Raw genomic sequence first — 22,896 nt, forward strand, 5'->3', positions numbered from 1 at the left:
AAAACAGTGTTTCAGCCCATAATCAATAGTGTTCTGATATGTGTTGGTAGGAAGAGCACTAAGGTGACAAAGAATCCAGAGTAAATCAAACAAACAGCATGAACTCCAACTATCAATCAAAATCCAGCCTTTTTTCATTTCATGACCAAGCAATTGCATCACTATTCAAAGGGTTTATTCTTGTGTCATGTAGTTGCCTTAAGCAAATTAGCTCTGGAAACCCACTTGGGAGGAAAAAGAAAAAAAAAACCAATAGAATTTTGTCAGAAGATTTATCCAAAGTCAATATTTATGAAGTCGTAACAGCCTGGGAGGAATCCATGCTGTTTCAGTACCACAAGCAGTGCCATTGCTTCCATGGTGTTTTTTAGAGTTTCACACCTCTGAATCAGCAAATAACTTCACAAAGGCAGCTAATGTGCCAGGGACTTGTCCAGGCCATGTGTCTCATATTCACTGCCTGGAAGGGTCAAAGCTCATGCTCAAGAGCAATTTCCTCAGTATCATCCTGTTATTCTCACACTGCTTAGAAGGCTCAGTTGTAGAGCTCCAGTGTGGGGGGAAAAGCACAAATTTGTGATGAGTGAGGAGGTGCAGAGCAAGGAGAACCAGTGTATGGATTCTCTCCCTACTATCTTTGTGGCGCTTAACAGAGAGAGTTATCTTGGCTGCAGAGCTGCTCTACTAGAAGCTGGTAGCCACATGCTGCCCATTGTGGCAAGCAGTACGTGTTTGCACTACAAGTGCTGCTATTTATGCTTTCCCACCGATAAATCCCTGACTTAGGAGCATCTTGAGGGAGCTGGGTGTTTATAACTACTCTTCTACTCAGTGTTTCCTATCCTTTGTCTCATAGCTGCTTTTCAGTTAGAATACAGGACATTTTGAGTCTTATTCTTGGGTCTTTGTAACTATCCCTTTGCATCCAGAGGAAATAAAGATGTCTTAGGCAAAGATTGTTGGTGACTGGGCATCTGCAGTTTCTAACATGTGAAAGATGGTGAAGGCCATGATCATTTCTAGGGTCCAAGAGTTGAGTTCTTACCTTTTTCCATGGCCATATTAAGCATTAATAGGCTTGCTGCCTAGCACAGTGGCTTGCTTCCTGGCTGCTTGTTTCTGAACAACTTGGGTGCCCATTGCATCCACTTACCACAGGATATCTAGTTGGTCACTAAAAGGTTTCTAACCCTGCTCCAATGTTTTGGTCTAAATCCCCAGTTATTTAACAGTTGTCAATAGACCTACAGCTGTGCATGGCGATTTTCAGAGGAAATTAGGTTTTAAACAAACAGTTCAGATCTCCCAGCTCTTGAGGCAGGCAGGCCCATTTGGAGAACGCCTCTCTGATGGCAGACAGACTGCACCCGATATTGCGCCAAGTCACTCTCCATTTGTAAATATTAGAATGTGTTGTACTTACAGATATAGTAAGAGAAAGAAGGTTTAAATTATACAGTTGAGAAACAGCAAAGGAAAATAAATATAAACCAGCACACGCTGTGTGTGCTGCAGGTCCGCAGTCTTGCATTAGATAGTAAAGATAAGAAACACAAGCTTAAAAAGGCCACTCAGTTGAGTGACTCATATTTTCCTAAATGCATATTTTTGCTTCACCTAAATCTATGTAACCTTCTGCTTGTCTTTCATTCGTATTTCCTGCTGCGAAGAAGGTGTCTTAAAAGGAAGGCTTAAGCAGGAAACGTGTAGACAGGTTATTTGACACAAACTTTGTAATACTAGCTCTAAGGGACTAAAGATGATGATTAGCAAAAGGTAATGGAAAAAAGTAGTTAGTATGTCCACATAAAGAAAACTGTTGAGGTATTTGTATGTAGCACAGTAGTAAGAGCAAGGGATGTGGTCTATGTAGTTGTACATGATCTGACTGGTGCTTATCCAGAACATGGAGAAGTCCTTCAGTGTGACCAAAGAGAAATATTTGGTATGGAGGAGGAAGGGGGAAGTCCGTTTTTGTTTGGCTAGAAAGTCAGCTTGTCCTGCTGTGCTGTTGTGGAGTTTTCCTTAAGAGCGAGGCAGCAGTACCACAGCCCAGAAGTGGCTGCAGGTCCTGGGGAAGTGCCGTTCCTGGAACTCACCCTCACATACAAAGTAGAGTAAGCATAAAACAGGCATGTTCTCCCATGTCTGTAATGTGACATATTAATTGAAGAACTTTCCATCTTCTATGCATCTCTGCTGTTCTCAGGCAAGGATCTGACAGGGACGATTGACCTCCTAGCACTGGGGAAAGGTATCGATAGGGGACATAAAATGGAGGCTTTTCTGAACACAGTTTCTGGGTGTGAACTACAAAACACTACTGTTGTTCAGGATAGCTAAGCTGCAACTGAGCTTGCTACTATTCTTTTCCTTTGGTGTCATGTACTCTTTCTAGTACTGCTTAAAGAGTAACAGATCTAGGGGCGAAGAGAAAACTTGTAAAACTGCACTTTCTTCCAGGCCAGCAAGCTAACTCATGTCTCCATCTTAAATTTTTTTTCTTTTTTTTTTTTGTTTTTGCGATAGCATTTTTTTTCCCCCCCTCAGATCTCGAAATCTAATGCTTGTATAAATGGCACTTTCCAAGGCTTAACTGTGCCACCGACCTGTGCTGGACATGTTGCAAATCTGACATTGTCATCCGTATACTAGGCAGCAGATTTCTAACTCTTTGCAATGTTGATGCCCGCTCTCACAAAGAAAAGGAAATGAAGCAGAAAGATCCCACTGCGACAATTAGTGGCTCACAGAGAACTATTGAAACAAATAGTAAGTGGCTGAAACAATTCAAGGGAGGGAAACTCTAGCTTCCCACTCTACCACAATCTGATCTTCTTTCTTAGATTCTCTCCTTCCTTATTCCAATGGGAATTTTCATGCACTTTCATTCCCACTGTTAGTGCAAGATGATTCTTTGTGACTAGTGAGCAGCAGTTCAGTCCTGCAGGGCAGCCCCCTCTTTTACCGTGTTATCTGTTTGGCAGTCTTATCATTTGATGCTGTAATCTAGTCTGAATTTTCAAAGTAGCACTAATGTCTTGTTCCCAGGCTGCTGTAACACAAAGAATTTTAATGAAACTAACTGAAATGTATTCCTATTCTTTCACTGAAGCAGCTGGCGAAAGAACTGGCTCATGGGCAGGGAAGTCTTTCAGCTTTGGAATTAAAAATACCAAGATACCCCTTGCATCTCAAACCTGAATCTTTGCAGCTTGCTGTGTGAGTGGTGCTGGTGGCTATCCCTGCCCTCACACGAAGAGACAAGATATGGCTGGATCACCATGTGCTGATCAAGTAGGTTGACTCCTGTCCTCACCCAGATCTTTCTTTGCTTGGTAAGTTGATACCTCCCTCAAATGCATTATTTTCTACTGCATCTTCTGCTAGCAAATTAAAACTTTAAACAAGCATTTCCTTTATGGATTACTGCTGGAAAAATTACGTTTAAACTCCTAATGAATAATGTTTTCTTTCAAGTATTTATGTTTTGCTCTCTATTTAAAAGAATGATGCCATTTCACAATCCCCTTCATTTCCATCTCTTAGAAAAGAGCAGCCAATAGCCTGAGTATATTAGGGTTTTTCCTTAGCCACATTTGTTATGTGAGACCATAAAAGACTTAAGATAACATTGCAATATAATGAGAAGGGGAGACTCGTAGCTCTGCAATTGTTCAGAACAAATTGAGTGTCAGCTGCTCTGATGCACAGATAAGGTGTGGGAAGGACTGCTCCTCTCCCCCTCAGCAGCATGACAACAACTTCCTCTCGCACTGCTGGGAAAAGGCAATTCATGCTGAACAGTTCATCGGCAAGGGGAGGAGGAGATGGAGGGATGAGAGATAGGACTCTGCATTAGCCCTTGGGAGGGAGCAATCGTTCAAAAAGCCAAATAGAAAACAGAGATTAGGGAAATCAGAGTAAAAGCAGCAAAAGAGACAGGAAGGGAAAACAGTGACAGGTGTATGTTCCTTGGCTTTTCAAAAGGCCTCCTTGTGGTCTCTGCTTTAATGTACCAAGGCTCCAACTCTTCTGATGCTATTAGCACCCAGCTGAACCAGCTTTGGGACATCCAGGGTGCAGGCTAATGCTGTTCAGCTTCCCTTAGTGTAGAAGCAAGTCCTCCTTCCTCCCCCTGACGGCTGAGAGAGTTAGGTAGCTAATTCTCAGACTGGTACACATTAAGTAATCTTTCCCCAATATCAGGAGTTAGGAACTGTCTCAAGCAGAGCAATCCTATAATGTTGGCTAAATACATTAATTCTTTTATTAATACCTAAACGCTTAGGTCTCTGCTCTTGAAAAGAAACTCTTGTCTCTAGTCCATCTGGCTGCGGTTGTGTCTCTCCCAGAAGCAAACAGTAGTTGTTTGATTGGCAGAGTACATAAAGTAGAACATCTACTCTGTAGTAGAGGTTAGAACTAAACTGCTGTAGTCTGCCAGAGCTATTCTTGCCCACATGCTACCTGGCTTAGCAATTAGTCACTTATTTATGTACTTCATTAGATCATGGCCAGAGTAGCACAGCATTTGCTTCCTGATAGATTGTCTACCACTGCCAAACAGGCTTCAGTCTAGCTTCTGAAACACAGGTAAAGGTTTACCTGATACCAAACCACAGCGTAACTCAGGAGGGACTGGAGGAATTCTCTCTAGATTAAATCTGTGGTTTCCAAACCCATTTACTTACTACAAGTGAGGCCTTGATCTCTTGGAGGTAGCATAGCTACCCTTCTCTTAGTGTTATAATGCAGCCTTTCTTTGCCTGTGAGAAATCTCTAATGTACAGCTGTATGCAGCTGTCTTTTTACAACCAAGATCTGCCTTGGTGCCCACAAGGCATCTGAAACTGCTTGGGAGTGCTATGCTTTGGCAACTGCCAGGTGAACATATAGGAAAAAGTAAATTTTCTGCAGTAGATGTTTTGCTTAGAGCCTGTTGCTATACATGGGTTTGGGAATGGAGTAGGTTTTTTTTGGTGCAATGAATAGCACAGTCAACACATCATCTTTTACTGGTTCGGCTGGGTTCAAGTGTAATCGAGCCCAAAATGTTGCCAAGAAAAAACAACCTGTTTTGCTGTGCTTTAAAGCAAATGGGTTCACCTGCTTGGGTCAGTTCCAGCACAAGAATAATAGTTTTGAGCTGTGTTGTTTTTTTTTTTTTTTTTTTTAAGCATAAAACTAAATGTTGCAATGAACTGTTGCCAGTGACTATCTGGTTCTAAGGTTTAGAGCTCATGCTGGACATTTTATTGCACTGTTCAATAAAAATGCCCTTAGGGATCTTAAGTCCAGTACACTTAATATAAAGCAGGAACAGAGAGGCAAATCCAATTTTTTCCTCAGCTGCTGACTCAAAAGTTATCAAGAAAAGATCCGCTTCATATATGCTTGTCTATGGTTTGCTTTTCACAGTGCCAGTGTATCACTGTTACTGGCTTGGTTTCAAACCTCAGACTTTTGGGCAGATACTGGCAGGAATCACACATTATCTTCTAGTTGTGGGTGTTTTTGCTAGAAGCGGATGGTCTTTCATCCAGCCAGAGTAGGAAGATGGTGGTTGTCTCTCTCATGTTTTCTTGTAGGGGCTGAGGGCAGCAGTTTATGGGGTGCGTTAGTGCCCTCGTCAGGGACACTGTAAGGCTGTAGGACATGAAAAATTATAGAGTATAATATACTTTATTATATATACTATAAACGTGCAGAACGGCTCTGTTAGTGGAGACTGTCCTCTGCCTCGCGGGGCCTGCGCAGCCCCGGCATTCAGCACCTGTCCCGGGCGCTCGCTGCAGCGGCGGTGCTCTGTGCCTGTGGGGGCGGTGGCTTCGCTTCCCCTGACATCCTCCAAACGCCGTTATTACCGTCTGTGGATGGACACGGGTGGGCGCGGGCGGGAGCGCGGGGCGGGGAGCGCAGGTGCTACCGCGCCTACCTGAGCTTCCCGCCCCGCGCTCCCGCCCGCGCGCGGGAGAGAGGCGGGGGTCAGTGCCCGCCCCCCGCCATACACCGCCTTCCCCCCAGCACGTCCGCGCACTGGCACCGCTGGAAGGCTCGGTGGTTCCCCTCCGCCTCCCCCCGCCTCCTTCCCCGGGCGCGGCGGGGCTGAACGCGGAGGGCGGGCGGGCTGGGGCGGCTGCGCGCCTCGCCCGAGCGCGCCCTGGCCAGCTCCGCGGGGCGGCGCGGCCGCCAGGTGGCAGCAGGCGCGGGCAGCCCGCCGCCGCTGCCGTTGCGCGGGAGGCAGGCGGGAGCGAGGGGAGAGGCTGTCCCTCAGCCCCGGAGCCGCCGGGAACCTGCTTCGGGTCCTGCGGGGCGCCCTGCAGCCGCGCTCCGGCATTCCCGGCGGAGGGGGCGGCGCCTCCCATGCGCTGGAGGCCGTGCGGGTGTCAGCCCTCTCGCCCCCGCCGCACGGAGAGCGCCTCGTCGTGAGGCGACCAGACGGGACGTCCGCCGCGAAGGACGGCGGCGCGGAGCGGCGCGGTGAGGTGAGGCGAGGCAAGGCCCGGCCGCCCGCGCGGCGGCAGCGCCCTGAAGGGGGAGCCCCGCGCCAGGTGGGCGACGGGCGGGCTCGGCGCCTTGCCGGGGGGAGCGGGGAGAGGGCGTCCGGGCGGCGGTGCCGGTGCGGCTGGGGTGTGCGGGCAGTGCCCCGGAGCGGCGGGGGCTCGGGGATGGCCGGAGCTGCGAGGCCGCGGTGAGGGCTGGTCTAGTCTGGGTTTGTGTTCAAAGCCGTGGCCCGAGGAGCTTTCGCGCTCTCCTGGCTCTGAGGGACCTTTCTGGCCCGCTCTGCGAGAGTCCCGCGCCTCGGGTTTTCGCCTGGTGTTGGCTGTGTAAGTAGCCATTTCAAAGCTGCTTTCCTTGCGCGCTCGGTTTCCAGGGGCTGCATCCAGAGGGTGTGTGAGGAGCTGCTTCGCTTCGCCTCGGTGTCCCACCAGGAGCAGTAACTGCACGTAGCCTGAGCTGAATCCAGCAGTTTGTACGAGAGAGTGAAAGAAATGAATAACTTTCCTCACGAAGAATGCATGTCGCAATTGTTCTTGTCTTGGGCCAGATCTTTTGGTCTGTCTAAGCACAGTGTGCAAAGCATGAACTGTATTTGGCGTTTGGTATTTCTCTTCACGCTCTTCTGCTTCTGGCTTTATTACGCTCTCTCCTGCACTTAAATTCTAGCAACACTTGAGCTGTTCGTGCTCAGTTGTCAGGCTACAGGGGTACATGCTGTAGCAGAAGGGAGTCTCAGAATACCTTTTCTCGTTCTGCTATAGCTTTACATTTTTTTCAGCTGTCAGTGTGGCCACACTTGTGTGTTTAATAGCCCTTGACGCACTTGCCATTAATTCGTCCAAATGTTTTTTCGTGCTAGAAGCATGAACAGTTTAGAAAACCTGGCAGCAGTAGGTTCCACAGGTTAATACGTGGTGTGGAAAAACTACTTCCTTTTGCTTCTTTTAAATTTACTGCCGGATACTGTTCAATCCTTGTAAAATGAATTATACTTGTTCTCTACTTGCTGTCTTTGTGCTATTTCAGGATTGTATTCTTTTGTTATCTGTCTGCCTCAACTATCCCGTGTTTCAAGGTAAAGAATTCTTAGCTTTTTAGTCACTTCTTGTATGGGAGCTCTTCCGTATCTCTTGCCAGTGTCATCACCTTTTTCTGTATTTTTTCCTTCTTTTATATTTTTTTTTTAATGAAAGGATCAGCAAAACTAGGAGTTGTATTCAAGATTTCAGTACAACATGGGTTACATAGTGGCCCAATGACGTCTGCTAGCAGAGATGACAGATTTAAGTAGGTGCAGCAGTGATGTGAATAGCCAACAAAAGTAATAGAAATATTTGAAACTCACTGTGTGGTCATCTGTTGATGAATCAGTGTGGTTTGTTTTTTAAATCAGAAACCACTATCTAAGGAACTAGTTGTTAGTAGCTTAATACAAGTGTGTAATGCCATGGATGAAATAGTCACCTAATGGGCTACTAAGAGTCTGTCAGTCTGCTCGCGTGTTTCCCCGTCTTCTGTGGCAAGAGCAGGAATTGAAAATAGCCCAAATTTGTCTGAGTTCAGTGCTGTTTGTGGAACTGCCAATGCACTCTTGCCAACTTGATCTATCAAGCTGAAGCTTGCTAACGTGGACTTCTTTCTGGCATAAAATTAGTAGTAGTCTACTGATTGATGTGATTTCCACCCTTTCAGTATCATCAGGGGTTTAAAATGAAACGATACTGCTGAAATTCATTAGACAGCTAGAGTTCTTGGTGCTTTCTTTTCCATCACCTCTCTCCCAGGGAATCTAGTGGGACAATGGAGTTAAGTACACTAGGAGGAGAGACTGCCTTTCAAGGAGAAAAGTGCTGTAAAATGACAATTTTTAGCAAAGTTAGAAATAAGAGGTCAGCTGGTTTGGTTATCACATAGAGGCCTTTAAAGTGAGTGTAGGCAGGAACCATGGATTATTTGTCATAATTGTGCCCTGAACAGGTTGTTAGGTTTTATTTAGGAGCAGGGCTAATCCCAGGTCTTGCTGATGAGTACTCTGACTGGAAGCAGCTCCACTGGAATTGAAGGAGCAACTTCTGATTCCTCCCTATAACTTTCAGAAGCACTTGGATGTGTTGCATGGTGCAAGATTTTTGTCTTTTCACACTTCATACAACAGGTTCATTCAGAGCTCCAACAGATTTAATTGCAGAAAATTAATTAGGTTGGTTATAGGCAGTGATGAGTTTTATGATCACACTATAAAACCTTTGCTTTTGCTGTAGACAAGCTGAATAACTGTGCTAGGTAAACATGCATTAAACGAAGCCTGAAAGCAAACCAAAAATGAACAGAATCACCTTGAAGACTCAGATTGGCCTGAGTGCATGATTCTGTGCAGACAGTGACAGCAGAAAAGCTGTTTTTCCACATAGTAGTCTCAATTCTCTGTAATGTGACATCAGATGTGTGATATTCAGACCATTCACAGTGGCAATCGTACTGAAAATGGAGGTGAAGTAGCGCTGGTCAGACACTTAGTAGTGATACATCGTTTGGATTTTTTTACTTTAAAACTCAGGTTTATCATCTACAGTTAAGTGCAGTCATTGTAGAGGCTTCTATGGGCTTTGAGTTGTTCTGTTAGAGAAAATTAAGGTTTGATGGTTAAGCACTTAAAAAATCAGAAAACCCCAAAGTCAATCACACATAAGCAATTTTAACTGTGTCCCCCGTAGTGTTGTATAATCATAACAGGCTTCAGTTTTAGAAGTTATTTTTTTGCAAAGAGGAAAAAAGTAAGAGCAGAAAACTTACTGTATCAGACCAACTTCTTAAACAGTTTGGACCTTGACAGTGTCACTTCTACCACTGTAGATAGGCAAAGTATTTTGTAGCTTTTAAGTGTGAAATGCTTCCGATGGTCATAGTGCTAGATGGAGAATGTATTCTATGAAAAGTCTTGTTTCCCTAAGTAGGCACGTACACAGTTCAGTTATTGGTTCTTTTGTTTTCAGAAAGCAGCTTAACCTGATACAAATGCAGTTGGGAGGATGAATCACATAATTGTAAAGATAATTCAATTATGAATATATGTGGTTTAAATATGTGATCAATGGACATGATTGCATCTGTAGTACCTTAAGTAAGAGTGGATTATTGTGTGTTTTGCATTTAAATAACTTCTCTTGCATTCAGGATGGTATGTTACACTAGAAAATTCTGTTTATGTATTTTTAGGATTTTTAGGGAGAATGCATGGTCTAGTACTTGATTTAGAAGATGAATTAGGGAGATGTTAAGCAGATATAAATAAAAAAGACTGAATAACAGAGGGATCTGATAGGCACTGACTTTGGCCTCATATCTTACTCTATATGAAGGGAGCATAGCTGAAACAGTGTGCTTCAGTGTTGCCTGATTTTTGTTTTGTTTTGTTCTTTGTGTTAGTTGACAATAACAGATACAAATTCTGTAATTTAAAACAACTTGGTTATCTCTTCCTGGAATGTTCTGTCCCACCCATTTTTCTCTTGGGGACTTGTGAGTGTCATGTCACACATCAAATTTGTGCAGCTTCTCCTTGCAGGGTGATGGCATTCCCAGAGATGGGTCAGTGTTCATAATTTTGGTTGCTGTTAAACAATCAGCACTTGTCAACACCATCTACAGACATCCATTACATATTTTTTAAATGGTAGAACAAAGCATTAAATGTGGAGCTTCTTGGCAGGAACTGTTCTTGCACTAGAAATATTCCAGTGCTGATATGATCTCTATGATCCTTGTGAGAGAAAGTAGCCTTATCTGTTGGTTGAGTGATATATGTGTGAGTTGCTGGAATGTGGGCTTCTGTTTTCAACACTACCATTGATCAGTGTGCTGCTGATCAAGTCTTATTGGCATCTTTCTCCATTTCCTTTATCTCTGAACAAGGTATGATAATTACAGGATACTGGCCAACTGTTAACTTTCCTGAAGATAATTTGCATGCAAAGTGCTTTATGGTTAAAAAAAAAAAAGCACTGGAATAAAAATATCTATAGTATATGAACACAACCAAATGATGTAGCATGTACCTCATAGGTTTATTACTGTGTTTCTTCAAATCACAGCTTAAGGACTTGCTTGTTGGCTATTTCACATCAGTCCTGTGCTGCTGCTACTTGGCATCCCACTTCAGTGTTTATTTTGGTCCTGGTTTTGGAATTTCCCTTCACAGGAAGATTCCATACTCCTTATAGGGAAAAATTTATTTTAAAAATGACCTTTTTTCCATCGGTTCTGTAGATTCCTTTCTCATTAAGTGCATGAGCCACCATCTTTTTCTTTAAAGCTCTTATCTAAGGGCCAATAAAGTAAAGGAAAAGGTTATCAATAACTTCAGTGGCTTTTGGATCAAGGCATTCCCATGTGATGTGCTGTTGTCATTGGGAAGAATGACCACTGGTTTCAGCCGTGAAATCTTAGTGGCATTTTAAACCATCGTTTCAGTATTTCTTTAAAGCTGATCTGTTGATATGCTTACGTTCATATGTGAGGAGCTACTTCTGCGTATCTCCTGGTTTTCCAAGCAGGCAGTGCTCTTTTATTTCTCCAATGGGACTAATGCTGTGTCTGAGCTGCGGTAAAAGCTCAGTCTCTGATTGCCAGTATAGCTGGTAGAATGACTTGACAGAACACATGAATGCAACTGTTCTCAGGCATTGGCTCACTTTCCTCGTTTGCATTAATCAGTTGGTGTTAAACATGAAAATTTTCAAGTGTTGATATGACTGCAATCTTGGAGTTTAGCCCTGCCTGAAGTGTGGAGCCCTCCTTCCCTCAAACATTTTTCCATATCATCACTTCAGCACAACTGTCTGTGAAACAGAAATCAAAATGAAATTCTGTTTCACCAGGAACAAGGTACGCCCAACAATGTAAGAATTGTGAATTTTGATGAACACAGAATCAAATTGACAAGTTATAATATGTTTATAAAAGGAGCAGGGAGGGAGGCTTTATCAGCACAGATATATTTAGTGTCTTTGTCTGATTTGTGGAAAGAAATGGCTAAGCTTCAGAGATCTGGAAATAAATGTTACTGATCAGTTGGTGACATTTAGCAGAGTCACAGAAGCTACGGTTGTGGTCCAATGGCAGTTCATTAGTGTGCCGTACTACGTCATGGAGCACGTAGGAATCGGAAAGTAGATCTGCCCCAGAATCATTACATTGGCTTACAAATCCTGAAATGCTAAAATGAATATATCTGACGTCATGTTTTTGGAGCCCTTAGAGTTTGCAGTATTTTCTTTGACTGTACAAGAGCTGGTAACTTGTTCTTTTAACGGGAGTTATGCTTGTCTTCTAGTCGATTCCTGGAGCTGAGGCCTTTGGGAGACTCTCTGGGTACCAAAAAAATGACGTTTAAATTACAGGACTTGATAAAATGCAACCCTTTGCAGAGGATCAGCTTTTTCGTAACTGTCATCTTGTATTTTCCTTCTTTTAAGACTGCTATGAACTCACAAGTTACACATAGCTATATGTGATCAAGTGTATAGAGAAATATAGTTCTTCAGAAAGCTACCTTTTTTAACTGCATTTTTTGTTGATTTCAGTTTGCTTACTTAATTGTGCTTTTTTCCTCAACCCAAACTTATTCAAATATTACAATAAATAAGGGAATACTCCCTTCTTGTTAAGTTCAAAGGATAACTGTTGTGACAACGGAAGTTTCAACTTCTGAACTTTATCTGTGTCTGAGGGTTGTATTGACCTCTTCTTGTATAGGAATGAAGTATAGCAGAGAAACCTTGTGAGCAGAATCTTTCCAAATTTGTCTCTGTCAATGTAGGAGCAGGGCTGACGTGACACATTGGACCCTGCTTGCCCAAGAGGTGGGGCAAGGTTTGTCCTTTGTGACTGCATGGCCTAGTGAGATAAAGAACAGGAGGAGAAGGCTGCCCAAAGTTAAGTGTTTGTCGTGAGCCTAAGGACACAGTCCGTAACCCTGCACAGAAGTAGCGTGGTTTCCTGCTCGTTGCCTTCTATGTGAGTCGTGATACCCGAGTTGGAATGTGTTTTCTCTGCTATTGTTTTGGGAAGAGGATGGATGAAGCAGCCCTTTTTAAAAGCCCTTCTTCAAGAAAGCTGCTTCTTGGTGAAAAACATTTGTTGTGCCTGACCTTGCTGGATCAGCAGTTGGATATGTGTGAGCATGGAATAGTACTCCCCCAGGAGAAAAACGTCACTTAGATACTCAGATAACTTAAGACTAAAATCTGTAATCCTGATTCAGGCAGATTCCCCTGATACTCCATTTGAATTAGCTGGAGAGAAGTGCATGGAAGGACAAACCTATCTCCAAATGGCAAATTCAGCGAAACCGTTGACAATAATCTGAGAGTAAATGTTGACTTGGAAAGTTTTCAGATGTCCTGTTTCTTTTTCCATGGTAAAGGTGATTGCTGTAGTCCTGGCTTGGTAACATCAAGCTGCTGTTAGTTGGTTGTATATTATACTTGTATTTTTGTTTGGTTATTTTTGTCTAGAACATGTAGTTTCTACGAAAGTAAAAAGTAAAGTAATGAAGAAATGATTTTGCTTATCAGATTGGCAAGGAGAAGCAAGAGCCTGTCCAATCCCACCCTGCGTAATTACAACAAAATGACATCCCATGACACAAGCTGCCCAAAAGGATGATAAATTATATGGAATAGATGCAATTACTTAATCTGGCAGCAATGAAAGCTCTGTCTCATTTTCCTGTAGTTCCATGGAGCTACGTTCACTGGGGAAGTGAGTGTGGAACAAACCTCCTTGCAGATCTTCAGGGTCTGTATGTGGAATTTAACTAGAACAGCATAAGAATAAAGATTTAAAAGAATAGAGTGTGTTAATCATTAACTGTTAGTATTGTTCAGCTTTGGCAGCCCCGGAATTACTGTTCATGTGTTGAAACACAGGGGTTAAGGCAGGATGTCAGTTTTGATTTTTTTTGTAGTGATAAGCAGCCATTAAAAATGTAGTTTCCTGTATTCCTTTACTTCTTCAGACATTGCTAGTACTTGTTAATACATATTGCATGTCAAAAAGACTGTCTTGCCTTTTTTTCTTTCTTTCTTTTTTTTTTTTTTTTTTTTCACGCCTCACAGTTCAGGGGTTTGCTCACAATTGACATTAAGGAGTACTTGTGTTGCTTCTCATAGGAATGTTTACAATTTTGCAGGATCAGGTTCACGCTTATTGCTTAGGCGTCGACAATGCTGCTGTAGTTAATCAGTTGTCATAAAGCTGTCCCTTCTGCCTGTATTTGTTGCTGGACAAATTCATCACACTGGGGATGAATGCAGAGTGGTAGTTTGTGAGCATGTTTGCTATTTAAATAATAATTATTTTAAACAAGAAAAAAATCCCTGTGCAGTTTTGAATTATGAGGGCATGAAAGGACTAAAATGTCTCTGCTGCTTTCATACCGATGGAATTGGACAGAAACTGATCTGACTTCTTTTGAACCATGCTGCTTGTGATTAAATTGTGATTGTTTCTACTGCTTTGAAATGGAAGAGGGGGAGAAACTGTTTCCAAATGTATCTTGCTGACAATTGAGGGTTCAGAAAGGTAGGGTTTGTTTGTTTCTGCCTTTTGTTTTGCTGTTTTCTGAAAGTTATGTTAGAAGGGCTTTTCAAAACCCTGGGCTTTTAAAAATTCCTGTTTACTCAGACCATACAGATTTTATGCTTAACCAGGAAACACAGTGTCAAGCAGCACCCAAAGAGTGGTTACATTCGATTTGCCTTCCTGTCAGCAAGTCCCGGTCTCCAGCAGTGAGTACTCAAGTAGACGATTGCAAGTCACTGTATAAAACCCTACTTTTCTGACTTTAAGCAGTATGCATGACAGCAGTAGCCTCTGATTTAAAAAACTAAAAACGTACAAAACTTGGTCACGTTTTTTTGACGATCACCAGTTATCTTGCATAGAGACTATTTAAAGCAGCAACTGAAGTCCACAGTGTTGGAGGAGTTACTCAGTTTTCTTTGCCAGCAGCTTGTAATTAGCTGTTCTTCTTGTCTTGCAAATTCAAGAAGTCTCTCATTCACATTTTAAGTCCCTGTTTTTCAGTTTGTAGACACATGGATATTTTGCCTGAAGCATTAAGTGATGTCAGGTGAAGGTCAGTGCACTATAATAACCTGCCCTCAAACCCAAATAAGTTTAGGCTCTACTGCCAAGAGATGACCTTTGATTTCTTTTTACCTGATGCACTAAGGGCCCTATTCAGAATTCTTCACTCTCACTTTACGTAGGCAAAGTCCCAGCCTCTTGAATAGGGCTTGAGCAAGAATAATTACAAAAGTTCCCTAAGCATGGTGTGATGATGGCAGAGGTTTCTGCACTGTAGATGAGTTTGATTAAACTGAATTAGATTTGGCATTTATTGTGGTCAGAAAAGAGAAATGAAAGGTGAGAGTACGTTTTGTTGTGACTTGTATGGCCGCCAACTCTGAAACTAATACTACTAAGTACTGTTTCTAAGCTACATCTGATCAACAGAGATAGTGAGCAAAGATGCTTATGCGTTAAAACATTTGTTAAATATAGGCAGAAAATAATACTTTAATCTGGAGTCATCATTAATTTTAGATACAGCCAGAAGGCTGTATGTGCTGTCAGTGGGTAGACTTGTATTGTGGTAGTCACACTTTCCTGCTCTTTGTATCTTCTTAATCCAGGTATTTTGCTGCGCTGTGAGATGTGGGGTCCCTCAAAACTAAGTGTAATAATTTTGCCCAAACAGCTGTGTTGCAAGCTGGGATTGCGAATAGGCTAGCTAACCCTGAATAAAGTAGTGTATGGCTAAGTGGGGAGCCAGGATACAGTCACCTTTTTACTATGCTGTGACTAACTGTCTGCTGGTTTCCACTGTTGTTAAAAAGGGGATTTATATTAACCTGCCTTTCTTTGCAAGCCCATGCAGGAGTTGTAGAGAAGTATGGTATTTCTTACTGGTTTTTCTCTTCAACCTGCTGGCTTTTGCAGTTGTGAGAGTGGATACTCGTATGCATCAGGTCCAGAATGACTTTGCAAGTAGCAAAGTTGATTTGGTTCTTTCAAAGTAAGATTATACAGTCAAGTCTTCGACCTACTGTCTGGCAAACCTCTTGAAAGCAGTAGCAGATTCACTGAGAAAAACTCAGGACTAGAACCTGACCTGGAAAGAGTGACTGGAAGTCAAAAAGGAATACAGTCTTCCTGACTCATTAGCTTAGTTTTTTGCATAACGCCATTAGCAAGGGTGACAAGGGTTGTTGGTGATGTTGTGAGGTTAGTGTCTTTTTTCTGTCAGCCATAAACTCATTCTTCACAGGCCACTGGACGGCACTTACCAAACTATATATTTCCTAATAGAGAGATTTTAATCTGCAGCAAGTGAAATGTTTCAGATTTACTGCTCAGTGATTGATAGCCTGAGATTCCTTGAATGTATGATTATCTCAGTGGTTTTGTGTCAAGGACTGATATCTCCTGTAGGAGTGTAACAGTTTATGCAGTTTACATTAAATGGACTGAAATACTAACTGTCATCTAGACCACCAGAGCACATGAGGCATAGCAGCAAGACAAGATTTGTAGAATGTCTAAAATCCCTTTCAAACTGACAGGATAAGAATAAACAGCTCCCACTCCCCAGCCTTAAAGGATCTTGCAGTTCAGTTTTAAACTGCAGGAGGCTGAAGGGTTCACCACATGGAGGTATGATTGATACAAGCGCTAGGATATTTTTGGAAGTCTGAACCAAACCTGAAATGAATAAGGACTTCAGGAAAATTATATTCAGTGGCATCAATCTCAAGGGGTAGAGTTGAGAACATAAATTGTTTCTGGGTTTCTGAACATATGAATTTTACATTTCTTCTGCTGTCACTAATCATACTGAATCTTCATTCCTCTTTCTTAAAAAGATGCAGTGATGCTGTTGTCATCCTTACTAATTAAAAATGGGTAACTTAGCTTTTCCTTTTTATCCCCATTAACTTCTTCATCCCATAAAGAAGAGATGCACCTCTGCAAATGTACCCCTTTAAATGGTAAAGGCGTAACAGCACGATTGGCGTCTGATGCCACTGTCTTGGTTGCCTATCCAGTTTTGTAACAGTGAACTCTTTGTAAGATTCTGTATGTATCAAGCCCAGAGGATAAGTATATTCAATGTCTGTGTTGTTGTGCTGGAGCCCTCGTCTAAATTTTATTGTGGATGAAAGCTAAATAGAACTCTATCATACAGTTCTTCAGTGTGTTCTCTGAGTTATACCTGTATTTATCTGCATGCAGAATTTAATATTTGCAAAAGATTTATGAGACGACTTATTGTCATTCTTGCCATTGGCAGTCAGAGATCCATCGATGATAGTTTATTGTTTCATATTGGTTTTAAATTCCCTGGTATTCTGTTTCGAAATTATGAAAGAAATAATTAATTTCACAGTGCTCTTGTACGACCTCTCATTAGACCTATTATTCATCATTATGTAGGAACATTAAAGAAAACAATATATCTACAAATTCCATTTTTGCATTTCCTTACCAGTATGTGGGGAGCCTCACATCAGAGAGGATTTTAATGAGAAATAAGTTAGAATCTCATCGTTCTTATCGTATTATTTAGGAAAGTAATGTATGTTAAAACACTTGTCCTTGAAAACTTGTGTAGAAAAGGGTTTGATGCTTTATTTTGGGATGCATGCCCACATTAATCTCCATTAGAGAGAGTACAGAAAGCCAATGGTCTGCAGTGCAGCACTGCATTGAGTCACAGTGGTATAGATGTTGGACTACCAAGACCTACCTTTGCTGCTGGAATGCACAGGAGAGGGATACTTGTTTGGCTGTGACTTGGCGTATCCATTTATAAATATTTTTTTTTTTTTGTAAGTAGGTGGGCTAATAAACTGACATTGAATTGCCTTGGTTTTACCTGCACTAACAAATAGGTTTGGTGTGGTTTTTTTTTTTTTTCCCCAATCATTCTTCTGAAATAAAGGACTTCTGTGTCAAAGTCCCATTCAAATCTTGAAGGAATGCCAGGCTTTCTTTAGAATGCTTAGCTCAAACCAGAGAACTACATAACAGGCAGAGAAATCTCTGAAGTTCCCTGGGAATGATTTTTATCCCATTTATAGTTCTGTACACAGAGAATAATGCTACAGAAGCCCGTGGAGTCACTGTAGCTGAAGTGAGGAAGTGAGCCCCAGAGATCTTCATGGTAATTTCAGTGGATGCCTGTGTTACATTTATAGATACATGTTCCAGTTAGTATCTGTTCTGCTGCATAGGGTTTTACTTTAGAAAATTAAGCATCTCTGACAATAGTGGATATGAATAGCTACCCAGAAGAGAAATATTTAGTCAATCTTGACAAGACTATGTTCCCTCTGGTAACTTGGATGATCTATAGTGATCTCTTCCAAGGACCAAGAAGGCTTCCATTAGAGGCTGGCTAACAAGTTTGAAAAGTGGTTTGGTTTGACTTTTGGAGTGTCCCTGTACAGACAGAGCTTTATCACTTTCTGCTTTGGAACAATGTTTGAGTATTCTCAGAAAGCGTTCTTATTTGGAGGTATTACTTGTGCAGGGAGATGTTTCTTCCACTGATACTCCAAAGAAAATATTTTGTTTCTGAATAAGCAAACAGAGATTTCAAGTCCCCGTCGCATACTCTCCTCTCTGTTGTGTTCTAACACTGGTACTCTAATCACCTCAGAAATCTTGTGAGCAGAACAGGAGAAGGAACTTTGTAAAAGCTAATACTTTGAGATTGCACATGTTCAGGGAGTACCTTGACAGGGACACCAAATTTTTTTTTTTTTGTGAGGTCAGTGGTAGATTTAAGCATTTATCCACTATTTAATTTCTTCCTTAGAAAATTGCAGCTGTGAAGTTCAGGGTTTTTATATTGTTGGAAATATTTCTGTGTGTTCATGGAGCATTGCTGGCTCTTCATACTATCCTGTTAGTGTGAATCAGCCCTAATTTAGAGAATGGGCAGTTTCACATCGGGTTTTCTATTTGTGTTGGAGTCATGCAGAGAGTTAGTTGTGGTAGGCTAATGATACACACATCTATTTACCAGTAAATGAAGTATTTATTTCGAAGGGTACCTTGTCACCAGGAACACTTGATCTTCACCCATGTGTGCTGTTGAATGTTGCCTAATACTCAGGCCAAAAAAAATTATTCTCTGAAGCACAGCCTCCTATATTTTGTTCCTTTTTTTCTACATGGAGGATATTGATGCTTGGGCATGTATTTACAATGTGTATTGAACAGTGTTAATTCTCATGGTAAGTGATTTAAAAAAATGAAAAAAAGACTTTTGTTCTGCCAGACAGACGTTCTCATTAAACAGATGGCTGAAAAACAATGTTTCCTCTTTGCAAAAGGAAGGTATCTTCTAACTGCACAATAATTATGTAATATACATGGTTTTTACTTGATGAGGGGTGTCTCCCAGATGTGTCACTAAGAAACAGCTGATTATACTGCTGAAATATGTTGTGTGTTACTTTCCTTGTACATGTGCCTTCAATTAGGTTTGCTGAAATATTTGTTTTCTATGACCTTTTCAAATAGGAGGTATTATAACTCTTTGAGTGAGGCTGGTGGGTCCTTGGTTTTCATGCGAAAAGACGGTAGGTCTTCCGAACCATCATCTGCCTCTTGAGGTAAACTGCAGTTAAACGCTGTTGCAAGCCTATGTTTTGAACAAACTCAGGTTGAAAGTTAGAAGCTTTCCTTTGATTTCAGAGAGACACTTTGTGTTCTGAAAACAGCTTTCATTAAGCAAGTCATGAAAGGAGAGTAAGAAAAGCTCATTTTCTTTGACATATTTACAGGTAAAGAAATTAGTATGGCTAAAAGAGGCTCTAAGAAATTTCTGGTATTCATAGTTGCTCTGAAATGCAGTTGTATGCTTTGCAATATCAGTATTGTTAAGACTTTTACTAAATAAATAAATTGGAGACTGACATTTTGTACATACTATTTCTCTCAATTAAATGTTTCTAGCCAGGGCATTCTAACTGCCAGTCACAGCAGACAGTTTTACCTGAGACTCCACAACATGGAGGGGGTCTCAAAACAGTATATGAACCGAATCTAAAACACCACTCTAGCTACTTACGCTTGGTAGAAAAGCATCTAGAACAGTAACTTGCTGAAAATAAATCTGTGCTCTTACAGCTCATTTTGTAGGCAAGACTGTAGCTGGTTAATCATAGCAGAGTTCACACAAGCCTGTTTCTCTTGCTCATTATAACAATGAAGGATTCCCCTATATTTTGAATTGGTGTTTATGGAGGTGTCAGGTATTTCCACCAGACTTTTTAGGCTGTTAACCATTCCTTTTCCTGTACCTTTCAATATCAATAATCAGATTAATGTTGATCAGGATTATGGAAAGGTTAAGAAAGATTGTCCTATGAAAAGGGTCTTTAACATGTAGTCTCTCCTCCCTCTTACACATGCAGTCCCTTCTACTTCCTGAGAAAGAGTCACCTTTCTGGGTTATTATTTCAAAGAAGTAAAAAAGAACAATTAATTCAATTTTTCTGGCACTCAATTTGGTTTTGTGGTTTCTCGTCCTTTTTTTTTTTTTTTTTTTGAAGTTGGATAAGTCTGATCTCCATATAAACTACCTTTTCAGGATTTGAGAGTTATAGATCATATCAGAATTACTAATCAACTTAGCACTGCTACTCCAGCACGTGTCCTTTGCAATTGATCTCAATTCACTAACTACATGTCATAATTCATGCCATAACAATACACTTTATTTGATTATCAAGCCTATTACTATGGTGTTAAATCCATATTTAAGCTTATTATTGAGTTTAAGAGGTCTTTAGTGAATTTTAGATCAGGTTCATTATTATCGTATTTTCACTTTTGTGATTTTTTTAATTACTAGTGCACATTCAGCAAACACATAACCTGTGTTGTGAACAAAGATTAAGAAAAATGAAAACTAGAGGAAAAATTAAAGAAACAAATCCTACTAGTCATATATAATATGACTGTGGCTCACAACCTGTAAACAAGCACTTCCTTGCTTCACTACTTTTCTTACAAGATTAATGTCACAACCCTTGTTAGATCTTTAATTAAGTTATATGTACTTTGACAAAGGCCGAAGCAAAACTGTGGCACCCTCCAGCATAACGATATTTTTACAAGCCAAAATTTGCATCTTGTGAATGGATATTTTGGGAAATCGTGTGTATGGTCACGGTTGGATTTCACCAACTTTGAGTTTGTCTCCTAGATTTTCAGAGGACAGTTAAGTGTTACAGAATTGGATGCCAAATAATCAGGTTACACATTTTTCCACTGAATTTCAAAGAAATAAGCTGAAATTGTTCTTTGAGAAGTGGAACGTTTGCTGCATTAAGAAACAGGTCCAGAAATGGGACCAAAATTTCAGACTACTCCAGGATGTCCTCAGCCTCACAATTATTGTTTTATTTAGGGTCTTTGGTGCTTCTATGTGGAAGCACAGCCTTATAGAAATGTAGGCACCCTCACCTAGATTAGTCCGCGAGGCAGTGGGTGAGGTGGGGCCCTGCGGCCCCAGGGAGTGCCGCTCCCCTTGTGCAGCGGCTGTTGAGTCACGGCCGCCCGTCGCAGGGCCTGAGTCACCACGCTGTTATGCCAAAGCAGATGATTCCAGAGGCGATGTTTAAAACGCGATTAGTAGCTGCACCTGTGAATGTACGAGGCTTGATCGTGTCTCTGCGTATGTTGTTTGTTTAGTATACTTACCGGACTGTGGGTTTGTTTTTTGTGAGATTTTATGCAAAGAAATGAAAACTTCTGGATCTTGACCAAGCTTAGATTGGAGACAGGCACTGAGCTTTCTTGGACTGCAGTAGTTCTGGACACACCCAGGAGGAGAACTTTTAAAGTTTTCAAAGCATTTAAAGTAAAACAGAGAGGCACCTTCAGGGTTAGGTGGAGTAACTTGCAATTTTTGTTTTAATGAAAATGTTTGCTCCGTGTAAGCATCAGAACTTTTCATCAGATCTAATGCTAAATTTCTGTCATGCAGCTTTCAGAGACAAGTGTATGTTTTAATGTAGTTAATGAATATTTGAAGAGATTAAAACTCTGGTGGTAGGTGTCAACAGCTGCAGTCCAAGCTGTTGGATGTATGCACAAATTATGTAGCTAGATAAACCTGGTGCACTGTGAGGTGCTTTATCAGTGTCTTGCGAATGTAGTGAATTTTGGATGCAATCCAAAGGACTTGCATTGAACATTGTTTAATAGGTGTGAAAAAATAAACTAATAGATACACTTTACCAATGTGCAAGGCAACAAATTCAAAGGGAAGTTTAAAGGATAGCTTTTTTCCTTTAAATATTTCTAAATATTATTTATTTATGATTTTTTTCCTAAATAATACAGAAAGAGAACTTTGCACATCAATGGAAACATGACTTTGGAATGATGCTCAAGTTTCATAGCTACTTCAAGTTGCCATTGTCAGTAGCTGGAAAGATACATATTCTAACCGGAAAGATAAATATTGAAGGAAATTGAAGTCAGCTTGCTATATATTTAAGTCAACAAGATAAAATAGGCTAAAAGCTCGGAGCAATTCTGAAGTTAGTTGAGTTAGCGTATGTTTCTACATGATGTATCTCGCATCCTTGTGAGTTAAAATAGAGGGTCTGGGATTGTTTCAGTAGGTACTCTACATATGCACGTTAAGAAATTTCTGTAACAGTTAGTACATAGATGCATATGGATATATGTGAGTTGACAGGACTTGTAAGAGGTATAGGTTGATGCTAAAATGACATTGGAATTCATGAAAGTGAAATACCATCCACTCACAATGCACAAAGGGTATAGTCACATGAAAAAATGCATGTGAATGGTCCCGTCATATTTAAGAGGTTAGGATAACTAATTCATTGGTTTTCTGCAAATTTGCAAACCACTTAGTAGGAGGACATTTCTTTAAGTTAGTTAGCTGAGGGGGAGATCTCACTGTTGACTTCCCAGTACTTTCTTCCTTGTTTCTTAACTTTCTGTACAGTGTCTGTGTAGGACACATCTCGGCTGCTAGGCTGAGATGATTAAGGAAACCGCGGGTAATGTTGAGACTAAGTGTCAGGGAAAATTTCAGTAAACATCAAGACAAAGGATGGTTATGATTAGCTCATAACTTGGTAGTATAATTGCTGAGACTGGCAGCAGCGATTTGAAGGTGTTAGGATCACTCACCTGCAGTGGGAAAGGGGAGGAGACTTTAATCGCTGTCTTTTTATCCAGTCTCATTTCTGTGTCCTGATGCACATTTTATTATATGCAATGAAACACTTCTCCCTTTAATTGTCATGCCATGGTTGTTCTGGAGAGGAG

General features: G+C 41.2%; 1 protein-coding gene across 1 annotated transcript in view; it reads left to right on the forward strand.

The window, feature by feature from the left end:
* The first annotated feature begins 6,442 nt into the window (after positions 1–6,442).
* Positions 6,443–22,896, forward strand: part of THSD4 (thrombospondin type 1 domain containing 4) — a 301,012-nt gene continuing 284,558 nt past the window's right edge. The window contains exon 1 of the mRNA XM_068410186.1: positions 6,443–6,488. The gene's annotated coding sequence lies outside the window, so the exon portion shown is untranslated. The remainder of the gene's footprint in view (positions 6,489–22,896) is intronic.

The sequence above is a fragment of the Nyctibius grandis genome, chromosome 11 (genome assembly GCF_013368605.1).
Source record: "Nyctibius grandis isolate bNycGra1 chromosome 11, bNycGra1.pri, whole genome shotgun sequence".
NCBI lineage: Eukaryota > Metazoa > Chordata > Aves > Nyctibiiformes > Nyctibiidae > Nyctibius > Nyctibius grandis.